Source organism: Sinocyclocheilus grahami, unplaced genomic scaffold, assembly GCF_001515645.1.
Source record: "Sinocyclocheilus grahami isolate Dianchi unplaced genomic scaffold, SAMN03320097.WGS_v1.1 scaffold179.1, whole genome shotgun sequence".
NCBI lineage: Eukaryota > Metazoa > Chordata > Actinopteri > Cypriniformes > Cyprinidae > Sinocyclocheilus > Sinocyclocheilus grahami.
This window is the reverse complement of record NW_015505358.1, coordinates 333,976-341,479: the sequence shown is the minus strand read 5'-3', so window position 1 is coordinate 341,479 and position 7,504 is coordinate 333,976. Positions and strand designations below refer to the sequence as shown.

The window sequence follows — 7,504 nt, the reverse complement described above, 5'->3', positions numbered from 1 at the left end:
GCGTTTTTTCAGATGTATTTCCAAGAAAAAAAACATCGTCTTATAGTCGGGTCAATATGGTAGTAGCTCAATGCGTAGAAGATCTTGATTAGGTTAAAACCGAAACCAAGCCATTCACACAGAACGCATATTCAGCGCATTTTCTAGACGGACAAATATGACTGCTGCACTCGCGTCACACAAGAGATGTATAGAAAGCCATGCAAAGTTAAAACAGTTTAAACTTTTAGAAAACACATTACAAATCTGTGGAGGTTTATTCCTTTTCACTGCGTCTCATTTGTTTTTAAAGGCAATCTGTGTGATGGGCAATTCGTATTTGTATTAAGCAATGCATAAATACGTGATGCTGTTTTGTTCATAATTGTGTATGCAATTTACAAAATTATATTGGTTTCATATTCATATCGAGTTAATTTCGATGTAATGCAAATTTTTTATAGACAGTTATTTCCTTGCGTTGCAATTTAATGTGCTGCATTATTTTGCTCATTGCGCCCTCCTGTGGCCTCGGGAAACAAGCCAAACGTTTAACCTATTTAATCTGCATATAAAACATTAGAAATGAGACATTTGTTTAATTTTTATTTTGTATTTTACTGTTAAAACTAAAACAATATATATATATATATATATATATATATATATATATATATGTTGTTTGTCTCAATAAATTGAGTTATATACATATAACACATATATACAATAGTTGATACATTTTTTAGCTATATCGCCCAGCCCTATGAAGGCGTCTATTTTTATCAGTTCAAGCATGTCAATTTCACTGGGAATTAAACCCATGACCATGATCTTGGCCTTGCTAGCCTCATGTATACACAAAATAATTTAGGGTCATTCCATGTCAACTGAACCAAAGGCCCCTGGCTCAAAAAAAACTTTTTTGATTTTGTTAATATTTTTTTCGGGTGAAAGAAATACATAAACGAGGAAGAAAGCCAAAATATTAAATGTAACAAATGTATATTTACTGAGTAATCTAGTATTATGAACTGATGCAGACATGAATAAGATTTCAAAGCTTTGGCAAAGTAGATTGATCAATATGAACTCAAATTATCTGCAAGAATATTCTTCAAAAAAAATCTTATTTTTTATTAAATATAACATTGGTTTGGACAACTAGGGTAAGTAGTTAATTATGGCATGAACTATTCCTTTAAACTGCAGTTCTTCAGCTCAAATTCCTCTCAGTCCATGGCAACGCTTTGAAATAAAAATCAAGCTCGCTCAAGCGCACTATGTTGTTAGTTGCAGCACAAACGCATCTCAATTTGCAAGACAATTTGGGAGGCAGCAGTTCTCATACCGTGAAACCAAGGAAGCAAGTGAAAACATTTTAAAAGTGGGCCATTCTTTACAAATGCAAATGACAGTAATGATAATGAGGACTTTGGCATGGCATGAGACATTAAATGGCTCTCTAAACCCAAAGCGCAATAAAGCCATCTGTCACCAGAGACTCGTCGCTGATAAATGTGCTGATAAGACGGGATAATGGAAACACGACTCGGACAAGAACAAAAGCGGCGGTGGAGTCCAGTGACAGCTCACGCAAATGACAGTAATGATAATGAGGACTTTGGCATGGCATGAGACATTAAATGGCTCTCTAAACCCAAAGCGCAATAAAGCCATCTGTCACCAGAGACTCGTCGCTGATAAATGTGCTGATAAGACGGGATAATGGAAACACGACTCGGACAAGAACAAAAGCGGCGGTGGAGTCCAGTGACAGCTCATGACAGAGGCATGACAAGCGCTCAGAGAGCCGCACTGCTTCAGGTGGATACGCTGCTGAACGGAGCAGTGCTTAATGAGTCCCTGTCTGCTCATGAAGACTGTTTATTATCTATGCTGATATGACAAGGAAAAAATATGCATTACAATAACAAACAGAGAGGGACCCAATTTATTTTAAAATGTGTAACCTTTATATTGATCTATAAATGTCATTTACAGTGGGTACGGAAAGTATTCAGACCCCCTATCATTTTTCACTCTTTGTTATATTGCAGCCATTTGCTAAAATCATTTAAGTTAATTTTTTTCCTCATTAATGTACACACAGCACCCCATATTGACAGAAAAACACAGAATTGTTGACATTTTTGCAGATTTATTAAAAAAGAAAAACTGAAATATCACATGGTCCTAAGTATTCAGACCCTTTGCTCAGTATTTAGTAGAAACACCCTTTTGATCTAATACAGCCATAAGTCTTTTTGGGAAAGATGCAACAAGTTGTTCACACCTGGATTTGGGGATCCTCTGCCATTCCCCCTTGCAGATCCTCTCCAGTTCTGTCAGGTTAGATGGTAAACGTTGGTGGACACCCATTTTTAGGTCTCTCCAGAGATGCTCAATGGGGTTTAAGTCAGGGCTCTGGCTGGGCCATTCAAGAACAGTCACAGAGTTGTTGTGAAGCCACTCCTTCATTATTTTAGCTGTGTGCTTAGGGTCATTGTCTTGTTGGAAGGTAAACCTTCAGCCCAGTCTGAGGTCCTGAGCACTCGAGAAGGTTTTCGTCCAGGATATCCCTGTACTTGGCCGCATTCATCTTTCCCTCGATTGCAACCAGTCATCCTGTCCCTGCAGCTGAAAAACACCCCCACAGCATGATGCTGCCACCACCATGCTTCACTGTTGGGACAGGTGATGAGCAGTGCCTGGTTTTCTCCACACATACCGCTTAGAATTAAGGCCAAAAAGTTCTATCTTGGCCTCATCAGACCAGAGAATCTTATTTCTCACCATCTCACAACTCCATGCGGGCTTTCATGTGTCTTGCACGGAGGAGAGGCTTCCGTCGGGCCACTCTGCCATAAAGCCCCGACTGGTGGAGGGCTGCAGTGATGGTTGACTTTCTAAAACTTTCTCCCATCTCCCGACTGCATCTCTGGAGCTCAGCCACACTGATCTTTGGGTTCTTCTTTTCCTCTCTCACCAAGGCTCTTCTCCCCCGATAGCTCAGTTTGGCCAGACGGCCAGCTCTAGGAAGGGTTCTGGTCATCCCAAACGTCTTCCATTTAAGGAATGGAGGCCACTGTGCTCTTGGGAACCTTAAGTGCAGCAGAAATTTTTTTGTAACCTTGGCCAGATCTGTGCCTTGCCACAATTCTGTCTCTGAGCTCTTCAGGCAGTTCCTTTGACCTCATAATTCTCATTTGCTCTGACATGCACTGTGAGCAGTAAGGTCTTATATAGACAGGTGTGTGGCTTTCCAAATCAAGTCCAATCAGTATAATCAAACACAGCTAGACTCAAATGAAGGTGTAGAACCATCTCAAGGATGATCAGAAGAAATGGACAGCACCTGAGTTAAATATATGAGTGTCACAGCAAAGGGTCTGAATACTTAGGACCATGTGATATTTCAGTTTTTCTTTTTTAATAAATCTGCAAAAATGTCAACAATTCTGTGTTTTTCTGTCAATATGGGGTGATGTGTGTACATTAATGAGGAAAAAAAATTAACTTAAATGATTTTAGCAAATGGCTGCAATATAAAGCAATCCACACCACTCCAGTCCATCAGTTAGCATAAGTGAAAATTTTGTTAATGGTTTCTATTTCACTGCAGAGCATCCATTGCTGAGCAAGTGATGGAATGCTGCATTTCTCCAAATCTGTTCTGATGAAGAAACAAACTCATCTACACCTTGAACGTTATGAGGGTAATGCACTTTCAGAACTGGCCATAAAAAGAAATCCTCATATTGGTCGACCACCACAGCACAAGTAAATATAATAATGGGTGACATTTACAATGGACATTTTGCAGGCACAACCTTTCTTGGATGTTTATTACTCCAAAAACGAGACTACACACACACACCAGGTGGGTAAATTTCAAGCCAACGGGTAACCTTTGAAAGCAGGAAGAAAATGTCAATATCTCTGCAGCAAAACAAAGAGACGGTGCAAACATTTTCAGGTGATGTGACAGGAACTATAACGACGTAAAGGTTAGTACTCACTTTATACGAGTAGGGCATTTTGCTCAGGTCAATTCCATCCTTCACCAGCTTATCCCTTATCATTATCTTCAGCTTGAGTTTAGGATACACCACCGGCTCCTTGTGGTTCTCGAGTGCTTTGATGTCATTGGAGAGTCCGATCCTGGGCCTGTCCCAAGTAGAATTGACCCAAGACTTGGTGCATTTCTGTTTGCAGTCACTAATTTGAAGGCATGTGCCATGTGGAAGGGTTTCAAGGGTGAAATACAGTCCCGGTGCCAACTTCTTGTCTTCATCTCGGAGTCTCTCCACGGCCCGGAGAACCTTTTCCCGGTGATGTGGGGTGAAGACACCGATGGCATCCAGGTCAGGGTCTCCTATCTGTTTGCACACCTCCAGGTCATCATAACCATTGTCAACAAATGACTCCACATACTGACACAGCTGGAGGGTTTTCAGCCACTCGTAGACAATGGTGGGTCCGTTGTCCATCATTCCCAAATCAGAGGACATTCCCAAAGTGCATAATATAGCCTAAATTCTTCCCATCTCAAGTGCTATAAACATCAACACACACTGGCAGTCCCTCAATAGTAAGCAAGACTTTCCAGTGCTGAATTCACTAATAAAAGGCAAGTGTTACATGGCTAAACATATGAAGAAATACTAAATCCCAAATCATTTTCTTTTCAGTGCAAACATTAAAAAAAAAAGTTTATTATTAGTATTTACCTTAATACTTTGATAACCTGTCGTGTCATATCGAATATGAAATGATACAAGGTTTAGCATATGATAATCCCCTAGTACAAGTCTATATTTTGTCATATATCCAGTCTCACAGCGTTCGAGCTGGTTTCCTCTCAGCAGATACACTTTATTCCTCACAGCATCAGACTGTCACAGGACACACGCCGTTTGTATCCAGTGTCGGCGAGTCGCTTTCTTCCGCGGCTCGGTTTATTTTCCATTGATCTGATCCTTTAATAAACAAGGGAAAATGACTACAAAGAAGATGCGGCTTCTGCTGTGCTGCGAACCAGACAGACTGAGCGAGTCGAACTGATTCAACCGAGCGCCAGACGCCAAATTGAAGTTTCCCTCCCCTTCATTCTGATGCGCCTTTCGCACTAGCTGCTGTTTAATTTTAGAGCCCCCTGCAGGCCGTATGAGGAACTGCAGCGCTATTTGTCTGCAGTCATTCCCAGAGAGGTGGAAGTTTAATAAAAAATTTTTTTAAATGACTAAAAAACAAAAAACGTCCATTTCCGAGATTTTTTTGATGTTTTTTTTAATTTGTAAGGCATTATCAGTCGCCCAAATAGCCTAATATGAAAGAACACACAGGCACAATTATTATTATTATTATTATTTATTTTTCAGTTTTAGCTGCAATTTAAACAAATTATATTGTTTAAAAATACCTTGTCTATAAATAGTACATTTGTACTCGGATAAATAAAAATAAGGGTTATGGTAACAATTTGGTAGAGAGAATTATCATAACTGTTATTACATAATTGTTAAATCAATGATTTATTGATATTTAATGTTAGCTTTAAATCAATTCTGACACTTGTTTGCTTTGATTAGGCATCTTATATATATTTATATGTATGTTAGTCAGTTAGTGTGTGTTTTTCTGCTAAATATATATATTTAAAAAAAAAATTATAGACACCTAATCAAAGTGTACATGTGATATATATGCAATGTTTCTGGTTTCTATTGAGATTATACATTTATTTCATATATCTATCTAAACGGTCAAATAAGAACTGGAAACATTGCATATATAATGATTCTTTCATAATTAAATTATAAAACTAATTAAATTGTTAAATCAGTGATTTATTGCTATAAAAAACCTTTAATGCAATTCTGACACCTCTTTTTTTGCTTTGATAAGGCTTCTATTAAAATATATATTATGTATATTTTAGAAACATAGATTCATAAATGTATATACATGCATATGCTTCTGGTTTCTATTCGGATTATACATTAACGTTCTATTTCATATTTATTTTAAATGGAAAAACAGATCAACCAAGGTTATTATTTCTTTCAAATTGAGAGTTCTAGTTGTAAAACCGTGACATCTAGTGGTCAAAGTATGCAAAAAGAAGTGTGGAATCAAAACAGCTGTAAATAAAGCTTTCTGTTACATTTATTTTCCATTGCACAGTTATGTCTATAAACATGTTTCCTAAACTGTTGGGTGGCAGCAGATAAAGACAAACATTCATGTGAAAGTCTGAATAATAAAACTGTACAATAAGTCGGCTATGATGAGAAAGCCTGCAACCCCCACGAAGAATCATCAACCCCCAAACCGACCCTTTTCAGGAGAATTTTCTGTTTTATGGAGCGCAGCTTTGATGGTCAGGGGAACTCAAATAACAATGCTGAGAGTATACTATCAGAAAAAGAAAAAAATAATCTCGCCTTCATAATCATCAATAATAGAGAGTAAATACATTACTGACAGTACATCTGACTAGCAGGACGAAAGAAGAAGAGACAAAATGTAACGTAGATTGATGTTTCAAGTTTGTAAACACGATATCATGCTGCCTTTTGTGCAAGAGAAATCAGAGGACGCACAGTACACAGAGATGGCCAGTGATTTCAGAGATTCTCCAGGTCGGCTTTCCCTCTTCCACAGACGACCAAGCAGATGGCTCACAAGAAAAGCTTTCATGTTTGATTCAGTGAGAATATATACACAACCAATTTTTCTTTAAATGCGCCCTTTCATTTCAAACAATATAATAAAAGTATTCATTTGTAAATGAAAAGTAAATTATGTATATATATATATATATATATATATATATATATATATATATTTCAAATGTATAAATATATTAGAATATCATTAAACTGGCAATGGGGACAAATCTGAGAGTGTGAGCCACATTTACACTAGTATCCCTCTAATTTTGGTCCTTCTTAAAGAAACAAAATGTCCAAAATAAACAATGCCAACTACAGAAATATTGATAATAAAATGACGTCATTATAATATAAAACATATAGTGCAAAACCACACAACTGCTCATAGAAAAGAAAAATATATGAAGCAGAGAAGCTGGATTAGATTTTCAGTTGGTCAACTCAATCTTGGTAGGTATTTACACAAACACCATGGCAACAGAAGGAGTAGTTTGCTATATGTCTATCTATCTATATATATATATATATGTGTGTGTGTGTGTGTGTGGAGATGCTATGACACTTGTTTTAAATTGTAAGGAACAATCCTCTCCTCCCTGTGAGATCAACTTTCACAGCAAAGCAACTCTTTGGAGTCTAGTCGGATCATGGCCACCATCTTCAGTAACTTTGACTGCATCAGCACTCTCAAGTTTGTCTTCAAAAATATTAATATTTACAACATTTTGGCAGCAATGTGATGAACAAAAAAAAAATAACAAAGAAAAATAACAGAAAAGCCTTCATGGAATAGTTCACCCAAAAATGAAAATTTTCTGAAAATGTACACATCCTCAGCTCATCCCAGA

At 37.4% G+C, this 7,504-nt stretch overlaps 1 pseudogene; it reads right to left on the bottom strand.

The window, feature by feature from the left end:
* The window catches only part of LOC107594111 (SAM and SH3 domain-containing protein 1-like), a 122,641-nt pseudogene extending 117,962 nt beyond the window's left edge, over positions 1 to 4,679 (bottom strand).
* Between the last annotated feature and the right edge of the window lie 2,825 nt (positions 4,680 to 7,504).